The sequence below is a fragment of the Pelophylax lessonae genome (assembly GCF_965119305.1).
Source record: "Pelophylax lessonae genome assembly, chromosome: 3".
NCBI classification, from domain to species: Eukaryota; Metazoa; Chordata; class Amphibia; order Anura; family Ranidae; genus Pelophylax; species Pelophylax lessonae.
Window position 1 is genome coordinate 242803357 of NC_138770.1, and position 25909 is coordinate 242829265.

Below are 25909 nucleotides of genomic sequence, written 5' to 3' on the forward strand. Positions count from 1 at the left end.
ATCACAAAAGTAGTTCAAAGTACATATGCATATTTGTGGTTATCAAACGTGCAAACAAAACCTCAAATCTAGCTCTTAAATAACCTTTAGTACATATACAGAAAGCATGCACATTATGTCATCTTTACATACAAAGATGTTTGTAACTGCACAGATGTTCGTAAAGAACAAAAGATCGATGAGTGAATCGTCAAGCAGAAGTGATGACCTGAAGTCTCCACCCATTCTTTTCTGGTTGCCATTTTAATGCAATGATGTCGGAGGATGGAAAGTATGCTGAGGAGCAGGAGAGCAGGTCTCCTGAAATTTCTGCGATCAGGAACAAGCACAAACATAAAGTGAAGGCATCTACCATGACATGACAGAAATGGTGGATATGGTTGAAGTGCTGGAAAAGAGGGACTATGATGGCAAGTGTGGACATTACACCAAAAGAAGAAAGAAAGAAAGGAATGCATTCTGGACAAAACTTTGAAGATGCTCCTGAGAAATCATGGAGTCTGCCGTTCAAAGGATTAGCTCTGAAAACGTTGGTCAGATCTGAAGCATCATGAACAGGAACAGTACCACAAAATCAAAAGAATTATTTAAAAAAGTAAGCAAGCATTTCCTTCTATCTTGCAATGTTTTACTATATGTGCAATCCTGTATCAATGTGTTCTCATTCATTGGCCAATTGCCATTTTTTTTTTCACTGTTTTTTTTTTTAACTGTATTATCATTACCAATATGTATTGTAAGCAGACTTGTATAAAGTACTCGAAATTTCTACTTGAGTAAAAGTACAAGTGCTCGATCAAAAAGTGACTTGAGTAGAAGTGGAAGTGCTCTCAGAAAAAGTTACTTAAGTAGAAGTACTAAAGTATTCAACATTTTTTTTTTACTTAAGTATTGCAAGTAGTTTTTTCAAAAAATTTGCTGCTTAAGTACTAAAAGTAAAAAGTACCAGTAGTTTTGAAAAAAAAATTCTACTCAAGTACTGAAAGTAGAAGTACAAGTACTGTGTTATGTAGTTATTAAAGAAAGAAGTCAAAAGTTTGAACATCATATTGTTTTTTATTATTTAAAATGATTTATTCAAATGATTAACCTAAAGGACAATCACAATTCCTTAGGCTGTAACTTTTTGTAAACAAAAAACAGATAAAGTATGTCCCTCCCTTCCCCTTTTAAATCATCCACCTTTTAAAGCCAGGGGTGGTCTCCTTCCTGAGCTTCCTCACTCTCACAGCCAGGCAGATCACTTGAAGGTGAAGGGCCAGGGGTGGAAGGTGGTGTTTTTGGTTCGTCCATCTTTTCAGCTGATCAAAAGGCAAAACAGGAGCATGCGCAGTGTTCTTAATCGCGGTTTGATTTGATTTGCTCAATTGATGATGATGATGAACGCTTAAAGTGAAAAATGCATCAAAAACTACTAACAAAGTGGCTGTGCTAAAAATGCTAATAAAGTGCCTGCAATTATATATATATATATATATATATATATATATATATATATTCTTCTTGTATTCAAAATCATCGCCCACAGTATCAAAAATAAAGTGACATGTCTGTGCTAAATGCAGTGCAAATTATTCCCACAATGTAAATTTAATTCATATAAAATATATATGACAATACCACAATAAAATAAGTTGTGATTGTGAATAATTTAGGTGCAAGTTTAAGTGTGTAAACTAAACTTTATAACGAAAAGTCCATAACTGAATTCCAGTGTGCAATCTAAGAAGTGCTTGTCACTTGCTGTCAGATGCTTCCACCTTTCTTCTGTGATCTGCTCAAGTAAAGTGGTGGACTGGATAGCCTCTCTCTCTGCCTCTCACCTTAGTAGCACTGGCACTGCACTGGTTCAAAAAGCTGTCTATATTATTTTCATTATAAGAACTTGTCAGAACATGCTTCCACCACCTGTCCTTCACACTAGTAGTGCTCATTTGCTTTGCTCAAGTCAAGTGCCACTGACAGTGGCCACTGCAGTGCAGGCACAGCCGCACAGGGAGAGGCAGGCCTGCAGGAAACACAGGCACCACCACAACACAACACTTATGGTCCATGGACCGTGGATGGTCGGATAATCATCATAGCCGTCAGTCTCACTCTTCTTGGTTCAAAAAAGCCACCCATGACCCGTGTGTATATAATATATTAATATTTTATATTGATTATTTGATTCTCAAATTGCACATTTGCCATGGCAAGGATTTGGCCCTCTCCACGGTCCACCTCACTCACCTCATAGAGAAGAAGATGAGATGACGAAGAAAATGCTCCGAGTCCTGCTCCCGCGTCACAACTCCTCTCAGTAAGGACCCTAAGGGGTGGAGTCTGAGTGACACACAACACGTTTAGAGGCGGAGACCTCGAGCGGGAAGACGGCAGCACGGCTCCTCCAGTGCGGTCTCTTAACTTGATGATCAGGACAGTGATTCCGCGGGCCGCGGCGCGAGCGAGGCTGTGGGATTGATTGAATTGAGTTGTGCTGCCTACTGCTACACGCTACCTACTACTACTACTACTAAATTGTGAGTCAGTATATTTTATTTCATTTTTATTTATAAAAGTGGTATTGTTGAGCACTACTAGCCACTAGATCTCCTGGCTGTCACTTTGTCACATGTTGGAGAATCACAGCGGCTCGGCTCCAGAAGTGGCGGGTGTCCCCGTCATCCTGCCAGGGCCGCCAAGAAGTTCATCACCTAATCTTAAGTTATTAATATCTTATGAGGAGAGGACCTATGAGATTGAGAATTGAAATAATTAAATATATATGGCTTTTTGAACCAGTGCAGTCAGTCAGTGCCAGTGCCACAGTGCCACCCAGACGCTATCCACCAGTGCCACCACCATTAAGTGTGTTGGTCGGTCACTCGAGCACTGAAGGAGGTGGAAGCATCTGACAAGTGAAGTGACACTTTAGATTTGCACACTGGAATTCATTTATGGACTTTGCGTTATAGATAGGTTTACACACTTCAACTTGTTGCACGCAACTGACCTAACTTATTTCATAACTTATTTTATTGTGATTTATTGTCATATTTTATATGAATTGAATTTACTGTTACATTGTGGGAATAATTATTTTCACTGCATTTAGGCTTTAGCACATTCATGTCACTTTATTTTTGATACTGTGTGGAGTGTGGGCAGGGCACTGGGGGCAACGATGATATAATATCGATTGCACAGGCACTTTATTCGCACAGCCAAGTTGTGTTTGTTAGTAGTTTCTTGATGCACTTTAAGCGCTGTAGCACCATTTATTTGTTTGTTTCATATTTTCTTTTTATTGGAAAGATTTGGTATAGCAGGTTTTATTATACACAGCCTTTATTTTCCTATGCACTGATTTACAAATGACATTATACACATTTTTTTGAGCTTTATGCAACCTGCCATCTACTGTTCTGGCAGTGGTAATTTTTTTTAGAGTAACGATGAAGCACAAAAAAAAATATCGGAGTAGAAGTATCGAAATCATCGAAAAAATGTAGTGAAGTAAAAGTAGAAGTAGGAGAAAAAAATTCTACTCTAGGAAAGTACAGATACCGCATTTCGGTACTTAAGTACAGTACTTAAGTAGTTCTACTTCGTTACTATACATCTCTGATTGTAAGGTATATATTTATTTGCTATTGAAAATCATGTTTGTTATAGCCTCAACAGAAAATAAAGACAAACTGCAGGATATATTGTACGGACAGGATAGTCAGCGAAAGAAGTCCAGGTCAGCTGAAAAAGCAAAAGATGACTGTGCTGAAGTGCAACATGTCCAGGGTGTACAAAAAGGGTCGGATGAGCTCCTGCCAAGCCATATTTCAACATCAAGAGCAAAACCAGAAAAGAACATACTAATGAAACTTATTAGTGATTTCTCTCTCAGGAAGGAGATATTTATGTGTTAACTTCTTTATTGCAAAGAAATATTTGGGAAAGACAATATAACTACTATAACAGCTGTTGATCTCACGTATGAGGATGGCAACATACACCAACAGAATGAGAAGGATGACATGGTGAAGATTCTAGGGGAACCTGATGTTACCAGCACAGGTAAAAAATGTAATCCTATTTTTTGTGTACTGCTTGATTCTCTTTTTCTCATTCTCTCTCTCATTCTCTCTCTCTCTCCCCATAAACGTCACATCTTTATATGGCTATACAAAGGTTATGTGCAATGTGTATGAAATGTAAACCATATAATAATATTATTAATATTGCATAATAACTAATTACAGTTTTCTATTTTTTTTTTTATAGGAAAATATTCTAGAAGTGATTCATTAAGGTCAAATAACGCAAGATGTGTGCACATTTAATATGGATTTCACGAACAATATAAAGTCTACGGAACATCCAACAGCCCCTGAGTTTGACAACATTGACAAACAAAGAAATGCTCCTGCACCTGGTGAGTACCAGAGGCTTTTGTTTTCTCTGGAATTTAATATACTTGCTTTTGTTGCATATCGTTAAGTGCACTTCAAATTTGAGCCAATGAGGAGAAAGAGGGAGTGGGGCTGAGCCACAGCTTCGGTCTAAAATGGACACATTGAGCAGCCGATCAGCTCTGGTGCCCCCATAGCAAGCTGCTTGCTGTGGGGGCACTCTGCAGGAGGGATAGGTCAGGATCACTGGCAAGGGACCAGAAAATAGGATGATCTGGGCTGCTCTGTGAAAAACCACTGCACAGAGCAGGTAAGTATATCATATTTGTTATTTACAAAAATAAATAGATTAAAAAAAAAAAAATGATCACACTGGCTATATTCACCGTTATATCCATTGCACAATAATATAGTCCGACTGCTTGAAAACTAGAAATGACAACTAAAGTGAAAGGGCTGTTGTTATAATGTTTGTCTCAATATGTTTCTACATGGGAAAAGGGTGCTTATTATAAGAAAACGTATATTTTACTTGTGCCTTTTTTTAAATTACAGCTTCAGAATTCTCAATCAACAGTCTGACAGTCAACAAGCTGGCGAGCATCTTAATACAGTGCCGCAGTGACCTGGAACACATCAAAGAAAACATATATGCATTGCAAAACAATCTAGTGGATGTCATCCTGTCGGGAGTGGTTTAACCTTTTTTTTTTTTCGAATGTTTGCATTTTTATAATATTTATGAATTATGTGGACCATGTTGGTCTGACACACATTGTTGTTGTATTTAAAGAAAGAGACATAACTACCTTGTTTGATGACTTGAAAATAAAATTATAATTTCCCTTTTTAAAATTTTTATTTGCAAATAAATGTTACCAATATTGATGGTCTAATTATTTTGGTGCGGATCAAAACCAATTATTCCAGTTGATTACCAACTAAAGAGTTTACTTTTGTCTTGCAATCCAAACCAAAACGTGACCAATATCTATTGTGGTTGTTATAGGTAAAGGGATAAAGTAATTAACCACTTCAATACCAGGCACTTTCACCCCCTTCCTGCCCAGGCCAATTTTCAGCTTTTAGCGCTGTTGCATTTTGAATGACAATTGTGCGGTAATGCAACACTGTACCTAAACCAAATTTATGTCATTTTTTTCCCACAAATAGAGCTTTCATTTGGTGGTATTTGATCACCACAAGGTTTTTTCTTTTTTGCTAAACAAATAAAAAAATACTGAAAAGTTTGAAACAAAAACGTTTTTTTGTTTATGTTATACAATTTTGTAAATATAAGTTTTTTCCTGCACTGATGAGCACTGATGAGGCCGCACTGACAGCCACTGATGAGGAGAGACTGATGGGGTGGCACTAATATGAGGCACTGATAGGCAGCACTGATAGACAGAACTGATGGGCACTGATATGTGGCAATGATAGGTAGCACTGATATGCAGCATTGGTGAGCACTGATAGACGGCACTGCTGGGCACTGATAGGCGGCATTGATGGGCACTGATATGTGGCACTGATGGGCACTGATAGGCAGCACTGATGGGCACTGATAGGGGGCACTGATGGGCACTAATAGGTGGCACTGATGGGCGGCACTGATGGGCACTAATGGGCACTGATAGACGACACTGGTGGGCAATAATGGGTACTGGTGGGTGGCACTGATAGATGGCAATGATGGGCACTGGTGGGCAGCACAGATGGGGAGGGCACTGGTGGGGAGCACTGATGGGGAGGGCACTGGCGGGCTCCCTGAGCCTTGATTGCCATCCCTGGTGGCCATGGTGGGCATCCTTGGGGTCATGGGTGGGCATCCCTGGGGTCATGGGTGGGCATCCCAGGTGGTTCTAGTGGCACCCCCCCCCCAGGGTCTGCACTGGTAATCAATGCTCTGATTACCAGTACAGACCCCCCCCCCCCCGTCAGGAGAGCCGCAGATCTGCTCTCCTCTACTGGTGCCTTTCAGGCATGAAATAAGGAAAGACAATCAACGGCCCTTCCTGTGTACTATGTGACCAGCTGTAATTGGACACAGCTGGTCACATGGTAAAGAGCCTAGTCAGTAGGCTCTTTACCGAGATCGGAGATGCGGTGTGTCAGAGTCACACACCGCAGCACCGATCGCCGCTCTGCGTGCCCCCCGGTGGGGGGGGGGGCAAGGATCGCATTATCCTGCCGCCGTCATATGACGTCTGGTCAGGATAATGCAACCACCTTCCCGCCGTCATTTACTTATAGGACGGGAAGTGGTTAAACGTTTCTATATGTTTGTAGTTTTTTATATAACCATCATTGTTGATCACTGGCTAATATATACGCTTTAACCACTTCTAGACCAGAAGGATTTACCCCCTTAATGACCAGGCCATTTATTGCAATTTGGCACTTCGTGAATTTAACTGATAATTGTGCGGTCATGCAATGCTGTACCCAAACAAAATTTACGTCCTTTTTTTCCACAAATAGAGCTTTCTTTTGGTGGCATTTGATCACCTCTACGATTTTATTTTTTTGCAAAATATAAATGAAAAAGACAGAACATTTTGAAAAAAAAAATAACATTTTCTACTTTTTCTTATAAAAATATCCAATTAACTAAATTTTTGTCATACATTTAGGCCAAAATGTATTTAGCTACAAAAAAATCTCAATAAGCGTATATTTTTTGGTTTGCGCAAAATTTATGGCGTCTACAAACTATGGTGTATATACTGGAATTTACGCAGCTTTTACTTTCTGACTGCCTCATCTCATTTTTCAAAGTGCTAAAATGACAGGGCAGTACAAACCCTGATGTGATATGTTGCTCATACATGCCATGTGTATATGTGGAATTACACCCCAAAATACATTATGCTGCTGGCATTAGCTTCTAATTTTGGGCATAAAACACCCCCAAAATGACCCCTTTTTGGAAAGTAGACACCCCAAGCTATTTGCTGAGAGGCATGTTGAGTCTATGGAATTATTTATATTTTGCCACAAGTTTCAAATTACAATTTTTTTTTTCTTTTACACAAAGTTGTCACTAAATGATATATTGCTCACACATGCCATGGGTATATGTGGAATGACACCCCAAAATACATTCAGCTGCTTCTCCTGAGTATGGGGATAGCCCATGTGTGAGACTTTTTGTGTACAAGACCCTGAAAACCAATCACCGCCTTCAGGCTTTCTAAGGGCATAAAGTGTTGATGTCACTCCTCACTCCTCACTACCTATCCCAGTTTGGGAGGCTTTTTTTTATTTTATTTTGACACTTTCCCTTTCATTTTTTTTTTATCATTTTTATTGTTATCACAGGGAATTTAAATATCTCCTATGATAGCAATAAGTAGTGGCAGGTACTCTTTTTTTAAAAAAGAGTGGTAGGAGATATTTTAATTCCTTGTGATAACAATAAAAATAATACAATAAAACATTTTTTTTTTTTTAAATTGGGGTCTATTGGACTTTAGATCTCTCCTCTGCCCTTAAAGCATCTGTCCACACCAAGATTGGTGTGATAAGATGTTTTACCAATTTCCCAATGGCACTATTTATATCTTTCGAAACTGAAGTCATGAAATACTCATAGCTTCCGGTATCTTACGCCATAGAGATGATTGGAGCCATTCTGGCCTCCAGTCAGCTTTATGGTAAGCTGATGGAACCACCAGCTGCAGTCTCGGGCTACCTGGTGGGATAGGAGAGCCCTAGAAAAACGTGGAAGGCGAAAGGAGCAGGGGGAGTACCCTCCAACTGCTTGTTAAAGCAGTCTAGTGGCTAATTATCTACAAGGATTGCTTTCACATGATAGCTGACCGCTGGCTGTAAAAATTGATACCAGAAAGTGTGTGGTATGCCCATCATTAGACCTCCCTGCATCCACCCAATTCTAATGATGGGTATACATGCAATGTTCTTTTGGGCTGAAGGAAAAAAAGAATGTAGCACATACTTCCATTCACATCGATCGATGTGGATGAAGAAATCTCTGCCAAGAAAAGTGTTTAAATAAATATAGCGAAGCATAGGGGCCACCTATTCTTTGCCATATATGCTCTTTTTTTAACTGCGGTGGGGAAATCACATCCTACAGCGCTACAATCATTGATTACGTATATGGTGAGAGCAAACGCTGTTGCTGTCAGAATAAACAAATCAGTGCTGCAGATGATGGGCGTACCTGCAAAGCATACAATGGTTAACAATAAAACACAGTAACAATAAAACAATACAATATAACAGCATATTTTAAAGTACAGTAAAAGTACAAAGAGTAGAAAAGTAGAGTAAGAACAGAAAATGAACTCAATAAAATGACAACTGTTCTTGGCTTTTTTATTTTTTCATTTTTTTAATTTTTTTTGCAACTTTTGTAACTGTAAAAAAAAAACAAGCCAAGCTAGGGTCTCTCAAAATGTCATAGCCAATATCTTTTGATACCCTGTGCAAAAAAGTGTGCCCTAGACTGTGCCGTGCTGTACCCTATACTAATACTCTACTAGTGCGTGGTAGCGACAGAAACAGTCCCCGATGCAGAGACCAGGTTGGCCTGGACAGGAGGGACAAAAATAGCGGGTGTCATGCCTATATCCGTGTTTTCTACAGACACAACATCTTCTTTGGGGTGGGGTACCAGGGAGGACATCCGGAAACTGCCTCTCATGCAGCCAGCTCACTGCATCTGGATAGTGAATTTGGGCCACAGCACCTCCTAGAAACAGAAGGGCTTCCTGGAATTTTAGGAAGAATCCACTTCTTCCTGACGCTTTGTATAGCACATAAGCGTTCAGAAGAGCCACTTGAAATAAGTATACAGACACTTTTTTGTACCAGCGTCTGGCCTTATGGGCAACTAAGTATGGCGCCATTATCTAGTCATTAAAGTCCACCCCTTACATGTTAGGGTGGCATTCGTAGACGCAGAGGGGTTTTCCAACAACACCAGTCACTGTTGCAGTTTGGACTGTCATATCTGCGTGAATGGAGGACAGAACGAAAACATTCCGTGTGTCCGTCCACTTCACTGAAAGCGATTTATCACACTTCAAACTAAGTCGGGAATCTACATGCTGTTGGGGGTAGCTTCAGCGATTAGGTTGCACTGTGCCGAAAAGGTTTTCAAAAGTGGCATGCTTGTATAGAAGTTGTCCACGTATAAATGGTACCCCTTTCCGAATAAGTGTGACACTAAGTTCCAAACAATCTTGCCATTGCTCACCGTGTAGTCTGGGCAGTTGGGGGGCTCCACATTGCTATATTTTCCCTTGTAAACCTGGAAACTACATGTATAGCTTGTTGCCCTGTCACAGAGCTTATACATCTTGACCCCATATCTGGCACGCTTGCTGGGGAGAAACTGTTTGAAAGTAAGGCGGACAGAAAATGTAATCAGGGACTCATCAATGCAGACAGTTTGTTGGGGCATATACAAGGCTTCAAACTTCTGAATTGGTTTATTAGGGGCCGAATTTTGGACAGCCGGTCATATCCAGGGTCACCCCAAGGATGACAGAATTCATTGTCACTGAAGTGCATGAACTGCAAGATTTGCTTGTGTCTAGTCCTGTCCATGGCAGCAAAGAACACGGGCATATGATGAAATGGGTCAGTGGACCAATATGACCGCAACTCACTCTTTTTAGTAATGTCCATGGGGAGGGATAGGCCCAGAAAAGTTTTAAATTTGGAAACAGTTATACGTTTCCATGCACATTCTCTGGCAAGGGTTGGATTTGCGGCGATGATTTGATCAGCACATGAATTGCTTTGGTCCACAATAGATCTGTAAAGATCTTCAATGAAAAACAGCTCAGAAAAGCCAAGGCCAGTAAAATCGCCTGTTTCCCCCTGAATTCCGGGTTGGCCAGTGAATGGAGGAAGTATGGGCGCTGCAGAAGTGGTAGGCTCCCAATCAGGATTTGCAAGCGCATCAGGGGAGGAAACTATGGGCTCTAGGGGCCTGTCTTCGAATTCTTGGTGGCTGCGGGACACTACTTGTATTAGCCACCGCACCAGCTTGAACTGAACTTATGGGACTCGCCACGTCACCAAGTGTTACTTCAGTGCTGATTTATCTACCACCAGGATGTACAAGGCCGCTGGTGCTTGCCAGTTCACCAGAAGGATGAGCGGCACTAGTACCGACACTCCTACGGTTCTCACACCTCATCAACAGAAGAACAGGGTTGGATATGCCTGGCCTTAGAAGAGACCACTACTCCATCATCAGAGCTATCTGTCAGGGTGCCGCTGCTGTCTACAAGTTTGAATACTGAGCCTGATTCTGACAGTAAGGCTTCCCCATGGCTCTCATCTGTTATTCTCAGCATTGTGTAGGCCTCTTCACTAGTGTATCTCGGTTTGGACATTTTGGTCAATAAATTTATAAGTACCTAGTGTGAATCACAGCTAAGAAAGCACCTGGTTGTCAAGGACTGTTTGAACTGCTACCAAACAATTTAACTGCTAGTGCTAGCAGAGATCAGGACTGACTCTGCTAACGTTGCGGTTTAGTGTGCTGTGTATTTGAAGTGACAGTAATCTGCTGATTCTGCACTTCTTGGAGGGGGCCGAGGGGCTAAATGCAGGTGCTGGCCGGTGTCGGGGCTGATCCTGCTAACGCTGCATTTTATGAACACTATACTAAACTACTCGGGATGCTAGTATAGTTCTGATCAGATCAAAGATATTGATCCATTCAGACACTATACTACTAATCTCATTGTTTAGTGTGTGTGTCACTGGCAATCAAAGGGTTAAAATGTATTACTGAATATCTGGCAGGCAATCTCACGCTGTCCTGAATTGACACTTACTAACTGATCTCACCTGTGACACTAAGACAGTGAACAGAAAAAAGATCTGTACACTATAATAGTGACACTGTGACAGGGCAATGAAGGGGTTAACTGGGGGTAATCCAGGGGTTAAATATTTATTAGGAGATATATGGCGGATACCCTAAACCTATCTTGATCTCCCTCTAACTACCGTTGTCTCTCACACTAACTGAAGTCACAAGTGACACTAATACAGTGCTCAGTAAATGTATCTGTATACTGTATGTAGTGTACACTGTGACAGGGAGTGAAAGGGTTAATGGGGGTGATCAGGGGGTTAAATATTTATAAGGGGATATATGGCTGGTATCCCAAACCTATTTGGGACTACCACTAACTGTTTCTCACAAGTGACACTAATACAGTGATCAGTAAATTATCTGTATACTGTATATCATGTGCATTGTGATATGGAGTGAATGGGTTAATTAGGGGGTGATCAGGTGATTAAATGTGAGCCTATGTGTACTGGTGTCAGTGTACTGCTTCGGTACTCACCGTCGATGTTATCTCCTCTCACACTGGAACCGAAAAGGACTCCAGGTGAGGAGATTGCATCATTTCCTGTGCCTGTGTTTACATTTCATAGGCACAGGATGTTCTGCAATTGGCCAGAACCGATCAACAGGTCCAGGCCAATAATCGTTGGCCTGGACCTGATGACTGATCGGTTTTGAAACAAATCTTAACATCGAGGGGACAGCGGGGGCGCATGCACACACCCCTTACCCCCGCGCACGACCGCCGTACAGGTACGGCGATTCGTGCAGCCGAGCCAGCCTGCCCAGCAAGTGGTTAAGTCAAATAACATTCTTCTTGAAATGTATATACATTCAAGTTGAAAACAAGTTTTTGTACTTATTGGTCAAAATAAATAATTCTGAATGATTTTGTGGGTTGATTTTGATTATATTACACTTCACATTTAATCAATGGACATATCATAACCACGAAACATTTAATACTTAGTTGAATGTTAAAGTAGGAGTAAACCTTTTTTTTTTTTAACTTGTACCTACAGGTCATTTTATTTATTTTTTTATTCGTGTACTATTTAAAATGTTTTTGTCATTATACTTTTTACTTACATGTTTTTTAGGCTAGGTTGTAGGTACACTTTGCACTATTTAGGAGATAGTCACACTGCTTGGAGCCAGGGATCTTGCTGGAGTGTGTGCTCTGAAGGGACGGCAGAAATATTGGCTTACTGAAAAGTATGTCCATGTACAGTATAGTATGCACTCAATACTTGGTCAGGGTTCCTTTTACATGAATTACTGCATCAATGTGGTGTTGCATGGAGGAACTCAGGCTGTGGCACTGCTGGTGTCTTATTGAAGCCCTGGTTGCTTTGATAGTGGCCTTTAGCTCATCTACATTGTTGGGTCCGATGTCTCTCATCTTCCACTTGACAATACTGCACAGATTTTTCTATGGGTTTAGGTCAGGCGAGTTTGCTGGCCAATCAAGCACAGTGATACAGTGATCATTTAACAAAAAATTGGTACTTTTGGCAGTGTGGGCAGGTGCCAGGTCCTGCTGGAAAATGAAATCAGCATCTCCATAAAGTTGGTCAGCAGAGGGAAGCATGAAGTGCTCTAGAATTTCCTGCTAGAGGACTGCGCTGACATTGGACTTGATAAAACACAGTGGACCAACACCAGCAGAAGACATGACTCCCCAAATCATTACCAACTTTGGAAAATGTTGCATTTCATTTGGAAATCAAGGTCCCAGAGTCTGGAGGGAGAATGGAGAGGCACAGAAGGTCGTGTGAAGTTTCCACAGTCAGTGATGATTTGGAGAGCCATGTCATCTGCTTGTGTTAGTCCACTGTGTAAATAAAACAAAAAAAATATATATATATATAACTATTAATACATTTTTTATTTTCTTTTTTCTTTTTCTTTCAATCAATTTTTATTGAGAAAAAATAACAAGAAAATGCAAAAAGCCATCATCCGGTAACAAGTAAGTGCGTATCCAAGATAAATAAAGCATAAATAGTGATACAGGATTCATCAAAACATTATGTAACAAAGAAATCTGAACAGGTATAAGGGCCTGATGGACAGTAACCCAGTAAGGATGTTATAGCAAACTAATCCATATGAATGAAAAACAGTTGCCTTTAGAAATGGTGAAGAGCTCGGCACATAGCATAAAAGGTGAGAAAGAAAAAAAAAAAAGCAAAGACAAAAATTTTCTCCAGGCCTCCCCATCACCTCGCTCAAAAATTCCAGGAAAAAAGGAAAATCAGTAGCGGCGGGTGGGGAACTGACCCCAAGCACCCCGAGGGGTTGCGACACCGTTTGGGACCAGACCACTCACCACTGGAAGGAAAAAAGAACAGACTCCTACCAGGATCTGGGAGCACTGTCAACATGACATAACAATCGGGCAATGGAGGCGATAGGTGGAGCGGTGAGGAAAGTTTGAAGGAGCGAGCAGAGCAGGACGTACATGAGAGAAAGAAAAGAGCACAGGAAAAGTAGAGGAGGTGAAAAGGAAGAGCTAAGGGAATAAGAGAGAGAGGCAGAGAGGGGAGGGGGGAGAGAAAAAAAAGGGGGGAGGGTGGTCACCAGAGGTTCTCTGAGGAGGATCACAGGGCAGGGTTAAAGTGTAATATTAAGGTAGTGGGCCCAAGGCTCCCATATACTCTCAAAACTTTTCACCCGGTCTTGTAGGACCGCCACTATCTTTTCATGGGTCATTGGTGGCCAGGTGGGATACCGAAGGTCGCTTCCAGGCTTTAGCCAGGGTAAGTTTTGCACCTAGTAGCATGAAAAATATTAGCGCAGATAGATGTTTGGGACATTTGTGAGGGAGTTGTGAGGAACGCCACCTGGGGTGTCTGAGGGATCTGGAGTCCCGTGACTGAGCGGATCAAGTGGAAAGTTTTGTTTCAAAAGGTCCTGATTCTAGGGCAGGACCACCAGGTATGCAGAAATGATCCCTGGTGGTTGCAACCCCAGAAACAGAGTGGAGAGGCATTAGGGAACATAAGCGCAATCCTCGTCGGAACGAGATACCAACGCGTAAGTATTTTGATGTTTGATTTAATCAGGGTAACATTGGCTATGCCTTTAAAACGACCTGCTGAATATCCGGAGCCAGACCTCTGGAGAGAATTCAAGTTGGAGATCTGAGGGCATAGGCGGGCCTGTCCGGGGAGTCCATGAGAGCTGAGTATATCACCGTTATGCCCCCCCCCCCCTTAGGTCAGAGGACTCCGAACACCACCGTTCATAAAGAGTCAAGGTAGGGGGTTCACTTTTATTTGACCATAGTGAGTGCATAAAATGAGAAATTTGGGAGAAGCGGAACTTTTCAGTTGACGCCATCCTAAGTCTATTAATGCAATGGGACAGGGAAAGGGGGCCTAAGGGCGAGAGAAAGTGTCCTATACGGAACAGTCCTTTGTTCGTCCACCACTGGAAGGCTTTAATGTCTAGGCCGGGTGTAAAGAGGGGGTTGTGAAAAACATGAGAAGAAACTAATGACCTAAGTTGGTAAAGTTGTCTACAAAGCCTAATAGAGTGTGACAGGGTTGGAGCTAATATTGCTGGCTGGAGTTTAGTGGGGCACCAAGCAATGTAATCGAGCGTGTGTTGCGGGGTGGCTTGTCGCTCTATCTGGATCCAGTCCGGTTTAGGACACTGATTGTAAATCGTGGAGAATTGGGCTAATTGGGTCGCTTGGTAGTACTTCCACAGGTTGGGTAATGCTAGGCCACCTTGCGACCTCTGTCTATACAATATGGACTTGTTACAGCGATAGCCTTTCTCGCCCCATACAAACTTGAACAGCCTGGATTGCAGTTGAAGCAGGTGGTGTTTTAGGATGGGAATGGGTAATGACCTAAACAAATAGAGAATGCGGGGCAGGAGAGTCAGTCATCTTTACAGAATTTATCCTGCCTACCCAAGAAAGCCTATGGAAATTCCATGCCAATAGGTCAGCCTTAAGTTTATGGTACAGGGGAGGGTAGTTGGCCTGATACAGGGTTTCGATCGAGGGGGTGAGTTGAATCCCCAGGTAAGGGATCAAAGTCGTACACCACATAAATGGAAAGTTCAGCTTGAGGGCCTCTAGGGAATGCAGTGGGATTGAAATGTTAAGCGCTGAGGACTTAGAAAAATTAACCGTGAGACCCGAAGCAACAGAAAAATCCCGAAGAATGGAAAGAATATTGGGAACTGACGTAGTCAGGGATGTAATGAAGAACAGGACATCGTCCGCAAAGAGAGCACATTTGTGTTCTGTGGGCCCACATTGTATCCCGCGAACGTTTGGACTATGGCGTGTCGGGATAGCCAGGGACTCTATGGCGATCGCGAATATGAGGGGTGAGAGTGGGCAGCCTTGACGGGTACCCCGTTTAATGAAGAAAGGGTCAGAGTAGTGTCCTAAAACGCGGATTTGTGCCGAGGGGGGAGTACTAAAGGGCCCTCAAGGTGCTAGTGAATCTGGGGCCGAAGCCTCAGCGTTGGAGGGTTTCAAAGAGGTAAGACCATGTTACGGAATCAAAAGCTTTATTCAGGTCGAGAGAAAGGAGCATAGTATCCTGGGGAGGGCATCCATCCCATCTGGAGTTTGTTAGGTAGATGAGATCAATGGCTCTCCTAATCTGGTCGGGACCCTGCCTACCTGGGATAAAGCCCGATTGGTCTTTATGTATATACAAACCTATGAAACGGGAAAGTCTATTGGAGAGAACCTTTGTTAGGATCTTAACCACTTAAGCCCCGGAAGATTTTACCCCCTTTCTGACCAGGGCCTATTTTGCGATTCGGCATTGCGTGACTTTAACGGACAATTGCGCGGTCGTGCGACGCTGTACGTAAACGAATTTGACTTTCTTTTTTTACCATAAACAGAGCTTTCTTTTGGTGGTATTTGATCACCTGTGCGATTTTTTGATCATGCACTATAAACAAAAAAAGAGCGTCAATTTTGCAAAAAATAACAATATTTTTCACATTTTTTTATATGAAATTCCCCAAAAAAAATGTAAAAATTAAATTTCTTTAACATTTTAGGCCAATTTGTTTTATGCTACCTATGTTTGGTAAAAAAAAAATCACAAAAAGCGTATTTTGATTGGTTTGCGCAAAAGTTATTGCGTTTACTAACTAAGGGAAATATTTTTGTTGTTTTTTTTTTAACGAGTAATGGCGGCGATCTGCAATTTTTTTTGCGGAACTGCGACATTGTGGCAGACAGATCGGACCCTTGACTGACGTTTTTGACACTTTTGGGGTTACTAGTGACATTACTGCAGTAATCAGTGCTATACATATGCACTGTTACTGTAAAAATGACACTGGCAGTGAAGGAGTTAACTTTATTGGAGCGGGAGGGGTTAAGTGTGTCCCTAGGGGCGTGTTTCTAACTGTGATTGGCTGTGGCTACTAGTGTAAGAACAGAGATCAACGGTCCTACATAATAGAACCGTGTGATCTCCATTCTTACACAGGAAAGAATGACAGGCGGCTTTGTTTACATTAGCCGCCTGCCTTTCTTCCGGTGTAACGGAAGATCGCGAGTGCCCGGCGGACATCGGGTCTGTGACCGCGCGGGAGCGTGCCTCCGGCAGCGCACGCTCGCTCCCTAGGGCCTCACAGGCTAGCGACGTAGACTTACGTCGCTTTGCCTGTGAGGGGTTGACCGCTACAGTAAATAGTCGTGCAGAGGACGGCAAGCAGTTAAGATCAATGTTAATGAGAGATATAGGTCTATAGCTGCTCACGTCACTATGATCCTTGCCCGGTTTTGAAATAACGGATCTGTATGCTAGGTTTACGGTCCTCTCAACAGCCCCCCCCCCTTCTGGAGGGAGTTGAAAATCTTTGACAAACGGGGAGCAAGGGTGGTGGCGAAGGTTTTATAGTAGGCCGAAGAGAACCCATCAGGGCCCGGGGCTGACCCTCCCTTCAAAGCTTTGATCACTCCCAGGATTTCCAACTCTGAGATTGGGTCCTCGGTTTGTTCCCTGTGGTCCCTACTGAGATGGGGAAGGGGCAGGTTTTCAAGAAAGTTGCTAGTTTGAGTGGGGGTGGAAGAAGAGTCGTAGTCGTAGAGGCGTGAGTAGAAAGAGTGGAATGCCAACAGGGCCTGTTGTGGGTTCTGGGACAAATTCCCTTGGGATGTCCTGATTTTGGGGATTGTGAAAGCGCAATGTTTGGGGGAAAGTTTGGCCGCGAGCCTGGGTCCAATCTTGTCAGAGGATGCATAAAATTTAGCACCCAACCAGCGTATTTGTTTTTCGGCCTCTGTCGTGAGTACAAGGTTCAGTTGGAGCCTGGATTCCTCTAGGTGCTTTTTAAGTGGGGTTCCGCTTATGAGCTCTACTAAGCTCCAGGAACTCAGATTCTAGTTTAAGCAAGTCCCCCTATCCGTGACAGAACGTTATGTGGTACAGAATAATGTGTGTAGTCATGTGAGGTTGGATTCAGTTCCCTCCAGATGTCAACCAAGCCCTCCGAGAAGATTAGTTTGGCAATATGGGTACTCTGCTTGGGGGGGCAGCAGAAGGCAAGATTGCCCAGGTGAGTTTTGTCCAAGCTCTGATCAAGCGCAATGTTGGAGTCTCCTCCCATAATCAAAGTGCCTTTAGCACTTGAGAGGCTAAGTGTTTGAAGAAGGCTTCCTGATGGCGGTTAGGAGCGTAGTAGGAAAGAAGGGAGAGCATAGCACCCCCGATCTCCCCCACTAACAAGAGGTATCTACCATCTCTGTCTTCCAGTTTATGCTTAAGGTTGAACTGCACATGGCACGCAAAGAATATAGCTGCCCCTCTAGTTTTGTCAGGGGCGTTAACTAAATAAAACTGTGAGTATTTGTGGTGAACAAACAAGGGCCTGTAAGATGCCGGAAAACGAGGAGTCTCCTGCGTCAAGGCAATGTCAATGTGGTGGGAATGGTATAAATTAAAAAGCTTACGTCTCTTCGACGGAGAGTTGATCCCTTGCACATTGTGGGTAGAAATCTTCCAAGGACGAGAAGGAACAGGTGGTGGAGTCATTTTATCTCAGGGACAGGGAGCGCAGGAGGAGGAGCATATTGGTGACCTCTACGAAATCCAGTGAAACAGGTGTTGAGTTGTCTGGAAGAGCAGCATTTGAGGTGGTGATCCTGTAAATGGAAAACAGGAGGGCCCCTAGTGACCAGAGAAAAGGAAAAAGAGGGGAGAAGTAGGGAAAATTGAAGCAGAGGGCTGAGCAAGCCACAAAAATACAATCAAACTCAAACCAAAACATGTACAAAAAAAATCCCAAAATTCCCAAAAATCCCCAAACCCAAATGGGGAGGGCGGGGCCCCTGCCCATCCTCTCCCCCAATCCCAAAGATGCCTCTAGAATGGAAGGGCATCTGCCCAGTTCCACAGGGGTAAAAAGGTCTCATGTGGAGAGGGGGCAAGGAGCAGCAGAGAGCCTGCTCCAGCCAGGCGCCCTATGATGCTATTGGAGCTGCCTATATAAAAAAAAAACACGAAAATAAGAATAATACAAAGAAAATACGGAAATGGACACGAAACCAGGAATATAATGAAAAACAAGGGGGCACCTTAGAGGGGGGAAAAAGGAAAATAAATTTTCCCCAGTCCAAGGTCCCCGCCGTCTGATGAAAAGAAAAATGGGGGTATTGACATCAAAAAAGCTTTTTCCAAAATATGTGATGTCCAACATAGAGAAAAAGAGGGTCAAACAGTCCCAAAAGGGGCCGCTGCAGTCTTGCAGCAAATGATGAGATCCTTCAGAAGGCTTCAAAGAGAAATGACTCCGGTGGAGAGTGGGTGAGTGCCCACAGGAGTGCATTCAAACTTAGGGGGGTCTGGCATCCTTGACCCGCTTGAATTGTTGCTTCTGCCAGGCAGGGACCAGTGGGCTCTGGGGAGATGGGGAATTGGAACCAGTGTGCTTGGTTGAAGAGGAGGCGGAGGGTTCTTGGGACAACAGTCCGATTCGAAAGAGGAGCTTTTCTCCGTCAGGAATTGAGGTGAAGCTGTACGATTTGTGTTGATGCAGAAAGGTGAGGCGAAAAGGAAATGACCACCAGTATTTGATCGATTTCTGTTGCAGTACTTGAAGTAGTGGTTTTAGTGCTCGCCGTTTCTGGATGGTGGTGGGTGAGAGGTCACCGTAGATTTGAATGGGGTGGCCTTGTATGAGCAGTCGATCCGAAGATCTAGAAACCCGCATTACTTCCTCCTTGACCTTTTAAAAATGAGGTTTCACTATGATGTCTCTTGGAGAGCCGTCAGGGAGGGGGGCCCTGAGGGCTCTGTGAGCCCTGTCAAGTTCAAGGCGATGTGGCAGTATATTGGGGATAATTTCTTGTATAAATGCTGTGACTGCCGCCTCAACATCTTTAATGCTCTCAGGCAGACCTCTGATCCTGAAGTTGTATCTTCTGGATCTGTTTTCCAGCTCATCAATTTTAGATAAGGCTCTGTCCAACTGATCATGAAGCTCTTGCATTCTTGCGGTGTTCTGGTTCACTCTAAGGACCATTTGATCCGTTTTGCATTCAATGGCCTCAATTCTGGAACCCAGGTTCTGCAGGTCAGAGTGACTGGCAGAGGTGATTTGGGAGGCAGATTGGGCCAAGCCCTTGGAGAGCACCTTAGAGAATGTGGACATGATATAGGAAAAGTCCTGTTGTGCATTAATGGGCAGAGGTGATGTGCCCTGTGGAAGGCCTTGGAGTTCAGGGTAGGCCCCATCCGGGGACTGGAGTAGCTCATCCTATGTGCATTCCAGGAGGGAGACCGTGGAGGCCGGAGACAAGATTTGGGGGCGATCTGGGGGGAGTACAGGGCTGTGAGGCACTGACCTGAGGTGAGGGGAGGGTGTTGGAGCGTCCGATATGTCATCACCGCCATCGGGCCCTGGGCTTTGTGCTGCAGCGGTTGCCATCTTGGGGCTGCAAGGGCGGAAGGCCACAGAGCTCAGCTGGGCAGACAAGTCCCTATGGACCTGCGAGCCGGGCATCGGATGTATCCCGACAGTCCTGAGTGTGGCGGGGTGCCGGTGGTATAGAAGCCGAGGCGGAGCGGTGTGTTAGTAAGCTGGTGGGGCGCCTATTGAGCCGGAGCGGGACGGAGCTCCCGGTTTAAGCGTCCATCTGGGTAGCCGCCGCGCATGCGCCTAATTTATTTTTCATATAACTATATTATATTTATTTATATAATATATATTTATTTTTTTATATATACACATTTTATACATACTGTTCGTGTAAAGGCAGGCATCCCAATGCTTTTGGTAATATAGTGTGGATACTGTATTTACACATATACAGTATAGTCTCTTCTGCCATAAAACTATACTTGATAGCATTTTTAAGTTAAGTATTTTACAGCTTAAAAGTAAATTGATACAAATAAAAAAACTTCCCTTTTAAAATCTCCTATTTTGTTGTCTTTTATCTTGTCCCTAGAGGAATACTCCTAAAACTTGATCTGAAGAGCAATCTTTGTGTACTAGTATGAATTTATGACACCTCGATTTCTATAATTATTCACAGAATGTATTTGCATAATTTGCAAGGCTTGGAAATCCTTTTATGTTTTTCAAAATCTAATTAAATGAAAATATGTCAGTATCTTTTTGGGTATATTTTTTATCAGACATAAATTCGAACAAGAACGCTTCTAAAAATTGTAAAAAGGTCTTTTTTTTTTAACAGGCACGTGAAAGAATTAGGTTAACTGTTTTACCATGAAATTTAAATGAATTTGCAGTGTTAACTTCAAACAATGCGCTTTATTTTAGTAACAACGGAGGATAACCCTATTGTAAAGGCATGTTTAAATACAGAATGAAATGGCTTTTGCAAACATATTAAGAAAGAAATTAAGGGACTGCCATTGCAGACTTTCTTTAAAATGCTAGTTGCTTGGCTTTTTTTTCTGACCTACTGGGCCAATACTTTCTCAGACACCAATCTGAAAGTATACAGATCAAAAAACTCAGAGGAAAGTTAACTTACCTACCTGCACATCGGTCCAGGTCTGTGATTGAAAGTATAGAAACCAGAAGGTCTGTTAAAGAGGAGCTCCAGGCTCCCCCCAAAAAAACTAAAAGTCAACAGCTACAAATACTGTAGCTGCTGACTTTTAATATAAGGACACTTACAAGTCCAGGGACCCAGCCCCGGCATAGGAAGTAAGGGACACAGAAAGTGAAGCCTTGTGGCTTCACAGACAGTTTCCTACTGCACATGCGCAAGCCATGCAGAGCTTTTTGAATGGTCCCGTAGCCTTCTGGGACCTGTGATGTGTCCCAGAAGACTGAGGGGGGAGGGAGCGGGGGCTCAAAACCAGGTACCTGCTCCCCACCATGTCAGCTTTTAGCATCTAGTAATTTTTGCTATACTACATGGAACTATCCACCTGCATCTTCTAACAGTTACCATAACTGCTATCTAAGGAGATGCATAGCTTTATAAAAATGCTTGAGCATAGACCTCACTCTGTGATTCTGTTCCCAAGCTTCTGTTCCCATGACCTCACTCCTAATTTCCTGCTAGAGTTTTGGATATCAATTGCTGACTTGGCTTGCCTCTGACCATGATTCCAGTCTGATGTCCTCTCTGACCTTTTCTTGCTTTTGTATCATTCCTGTTTGTCACTTGTCCTGAGTCTTAGACCACAATTACCTCTCAGATGGGAAATGTGATGACAATGAGGTCTGGTGACCCCAAACTGTGTGTGGGGGGGGGGGGGGGGAGTCAAATTACAAATGATGTAATTCTCTTTTTTCTAAAGTTTTCCATCTGTAATTGATCATCTTGGTTTACATCTGGTGTTTGTGCTCCAGTTAGGGGCAAAAAATTATTAAAGATATATTTCTCTATGCTCACCAGATCACAGCTATAACGATTGAGTACATTAGGGAATGTAATGCCTCTTCACAGTCTGTAATGAACACGTCAAGTTGAATAAACTAACTTGATTGTGTTTATTACAGACAGAAAAGCCTGCTATGCCAAAATCTACAACTGTGTATGAGACAGAAGTAAATAGCTAATTGAATGTCACCAGCAGGATACCTGGAAGGTAGAGCACTGAGAAGCAGAGGCCTTCAATTAGGTATGTCATAAACTCACTAGGTACAAGTAGTTTGCTGTGCCATTAAAGTGGTTCTAAAGGCTGTAGGCTTTTATTCTATGCATTAAAGAGTTTGTTACCCTAAAAAAATTAAAAGAAATTGAAATCCTGTTTCCTTATAGCAGATTAAACAGCACAGTGCTTGTGCTGTCTTATATGCCCCTCTCTAAACTGTAAAAAAAACCTGGCTGATCCTGCCACTCTCCACTGTGCCCCCCCTCTGTGTCCTGACCATGATAATCATGGCTGCTGAGCCCTGATCACCTTGGTCTGCCTGCGTGCCTCCGTCAACCACAGCTCTTCTCTGTCCCCCTTATCTCCTCCCTCCCTGTCTGTCAGCTCCATGTCTGTGTCTCTGCCCCTCCTGCCACTATTAGTAGAGAATAAAATATTACCAATTGTCACTTCCAGCCCCTCTATTATATCTAGGCATACCACACTTTACAAGTGTTTTATTAAAGCAAATCTTGTAAATACCTTTTTCAGCTATCTTCATGCCATTTACGTGACTCCAGGTCATCTTCTACTACGATCCAGAGCTACAGTAGGAGGGGCTAAGTGGCCATGTGACCTGCCCCTCTGGAAACTGTAAAAAATCTGGCTGATCCTGTCACTTCCTGTGTCCTCCTCCATGTGCTGACCATGATAATCATGGCTGATGAGCCCTGACTACCGTGGTCAGCTTACATCCCTCTGTCATCTGCTGGGTCTCCTCTTTGCTCTCCCTGTCCTCTACCCCCTCCCCTCCCTGCCTGTCAGCTCGGGAGTCTGTGTCTCTGTCTCCACCCCCCGCTGCTGCTGTTAATAAAAAAGTAAAATGTCATTGCCGGCCCCTCTCTTTTAAGCTCCCATCCTGCACTGCAAGTGTTTGTAAGAAACAAAACCTCTAAATACCATTTTGTGAAGTAGCTTCACATGTCATGTGACTCCCCGATGCTGTAATACTACAATCCAGGGCTACAGCAGGAGGAGCCGAACGGACTCATGGCTGACATAAGATGGAGAGCTTGGCTCCTCCTGCTGTAGCCCTGAATAGTAGTAGCAGAACGGCCGGGAGTCACGTGACCAGCCTGAAGATGGTTTACAAAAAAAACACTTATACAGTGCAGGATGGGAGCTTGAAAGAGAGGGGCTGGCAGCAAGGCATAATTTAGGGTTACAAATCCTTTAAGGTAAAACACCTTCTGGGTACTGTTCCCTCCCAGTCCCTCCTTTATAATTACCTGAACCCTATCTAGATCCAGCAATGTGCATGAGAGCAGAGGCTCACCTGGGTCTCTCTCTCCTCATTGGATTACACATCAGCAGGAGCCATTGGCTCCTATTGCTGTCATTAACAGCCAGTGAACAGATGAGGAGAGAACAGGGAGGCAGGGCCAAGCCGTGCTCTGCGTGTGAATGGACAATGTCCATTCACAGGAGCTTGGCATGGGAGCGATCCTGCCTGAGTTTCCCAATAGCAAAAGGCTTGCTATTGAGGGCACTCAACAGGGGGGAGGAGCCAGGGCAGCTGGCAAGGTATGCAAAAAGAAGAGGATTGCAAAACCATTGCACGGAGTAGGGAAATGTTTTTTGTTTTTTTTTGTTTTTTAATTACAACCTTTACAATTACTTTTAGGCTCGGTTCACACTTGTGCGATGCGGGAACGCTGTGAATATGCAGCTTGTTCCCGCATCGCATCCGCACCTCTGGCAGTCCACACTGCCATATGCGATACGCAGGGGGTGTCAATTCAATGTTGACGACACCCTCAGTTTGATCGCATATCGCAGTGCGATCTGCAAGTTCGCACAGAATCGGATCGCACAAGTCTGAACCACTGTGCGATCCGATTCTGATGCGGCTCAAAAAATGCCTCACGTGCGTGTTTGGTGCAGATACAGTGCGAATTCAGCCATACAAAGTGTATGGCTGAACTCGCATCCGCACATGAGATCGCATGTAATGAAGGAGCAGTGCGCTCCGAATTACATACGACCTCGCAAACTGCAATAATGTGAACTGGCACTAAGTGAATAAACATTTCAGTCTGGTGCTTGTGTGACCAACAGAGCCAAAATCTATATGTAATCTACAAATCCTGATATATTAAAGTTACATGAATATTAAACATCCCCTCAAATGTATAAGAAAAAAAAAAAAAACATTCTTTAAAGATCAAATTCCCCTTTATTATCAGGCACAGGATTGTATTAGACACATTCCATCTCTAGAACTGGCATCAAATCTATATCACGCATTGTCTCTATTAAACAGGAATTTTGTTCTGCATTATAATATGTTGGTTAGCAGCCTATAACATGTACACATATGACAATATGGATGCATTTAGAAATCTGGCCTAGAAGGAAGGTCTGCTAAAAATATCATAAACATCCCCATAGCTTAAAGAGACAGTCAATTCACATTTTTACATCAATTATTCTAAGATATCAAGTATACCATAGTTATGATTTTTTTTTTTTTTTTTTAAGTCACACAAGGGAGCATGTTGAATGAACATAGCCACCCTAGAACAGGAAGTCTGAGAATAGCAGAAAAAAAGCTTGCAGTTGAGAGATAAAATTAGGAAAGAGCAATAGAGGAGGAACATTCTACATTCAAATTATTTTATGAAAAATATTAATTTAATGTCAAACGAAAAAAAAAACAGTTTTTTTTTTGTGTTTAATTCATAAAGTATTTCTTTATTTTTCTTTTTAATTTCAATAAATTTTTATTAGAGAATATCAAGTACAAACAGTAACTGAAATGGTACAGAAATGAAAACTGTAACACAACATGCGGTAGTAGAAATATGAAGTACAGCAATATGGGGAGGGTATGCAGCAAGCAATGCGTATATATAAAATCCAGGAATAAGTCAGGGTAAGTGGGACCAAAACTTGACCCAGAAAAGCCTAAAAAGTGGGATACCAGCTAGTGGATAACAGGGGCGACCCCCTCAATGGCAGAGCTCCACCCCCGAGACACCCCAAAAGGGAACATACTGTGCCTCGAGGTAAGAGCACCCGACCAATAAAATTGAAACGCGTGGAATCCCAATCACCAGGACTCCAAAGGAGAACCAGTTACAAGTAAGCAAATCCCAGTCCCAAGCTAAATCAGAGATGGACCCGTATTCCTGATCATAGAGAAGAACAGAAAAATAAGAAAGTATCATTATCAAAGACCCATTCCAAACATTTGGCGGAGACTCTGGGCCTAAACCAAGAGACCCCACCAAGCGGAGTTAGCAACAAAACGCTATGAGTACAACATAAACCATATGTGAGCAATCAAGAGGAAGAAAAGAAAAAAGAAAAGGAAAAAGAAGAAGGCAGAATGGATAGGAAAGGAAACTGACAGGCATCAAGAAAAGAGAGGAAAGAAAGAGAGGAAGAGCAAGAGGGAGTAGAAGGTTCCAGCGGCCCGACCCCGGTCAAATGGTAACGTTAACATAAGCCGCCCAGGGTTCCCAGATCCGCTCGAATTTCGTTCTGGAGTCGTCAAGAATGCTATACATCTTCTCCTGTGCCATTATCCATGAAATCTTACGCTTAGCCAGCTGCAACGG